This window comes from Sinocyclocheilus rhinocerous, unplaced genomic scaffold (assembly GCF_001515625.1).
Source record: "Sinocyclocheilus rhinocerous isolate Xijiao unplaced genomic scaffold, SAMN03320098_v1.1 scaffold292, whole genome shotgun sequence".
In the NCBI taxonomy this organism is placed as follows: Eukaryota; Metazoa; Chordata; class Actinopteri; order Cypriniformes; family Cyprinidae; genus Sinocyclocheilus; species Sinocyclocheilus rhinocerous.
Window position 1 is genome coordinate 1 of NW_015641024.1, and position 824 is coordinate 824.

Consider the following 824-nt stretch of genomic DNA (forward strand, 5'->3'; position numbering starts at 1 on the left):
CTCAGAAGATGCAGAATGAAATTTCAAACATATTTCATGTAAACTCAAGGGGGAAGCCAGAGTCCTGCATGCGGGCGGGTACATGCTGGTGAACCGCTAATATTTGATGTAACGGGTGGAATAATATTTATGTGTAGGGTTTGGTGCAGGTGCGGGCCGGACGGTGATAAGCACAGGCGGGTTGCGAGTCCAATAACCAAGACTATTTCGACTCGGTCCAGTACATGCTGAGCAATGTAGCCAATCGCACTGCCACTAATTGACAGCTGTAGTGATTATATTAAAGGAAGCGCTCTTTGCTTGCTTTCTGTATTTAATCTGTTCACAATTTGAATAAAAGTTTTAATAAATGAGTTTTGTCTACCTCATGTAGGAGATTTAATGCAGGTTCGGTTCGGGTCCCAGTTTTTATGTCAAACGGGTTGGGTATGGGATTAAATTAGTGCTGCTGTCAGATAACGTGTCGGGTGTTCTGTTAATTACTGCGATTGTGGGAAGATCCTTTCACCAGCCAGGAAAGGTGAAAGAAAATGCCTCTCTGTGATGTTACCACAAGGCATCGCTTACTTACAGATCTCAGGCTTCTGGAGGGGATGTAGATTTGAGTGAGGAGGAAGTAGGTGGGTGCTGAGCCTGTGGCTGTTCTGTACGCAAACAATGTCTTGAACTTGATGCGAGCTGCAACCGGTAGCCAGTGCAGGGAGATAAAGAGAGGAGGAAAGTGGGCCCTTTTGGGCTCATGAAAGACCAGTCGTGCCACTGCATTCTGAATCATTTGTAGAGGTTTGATTGTGCTTGATGGAAGTCCAGCCAGAAGAGCATTG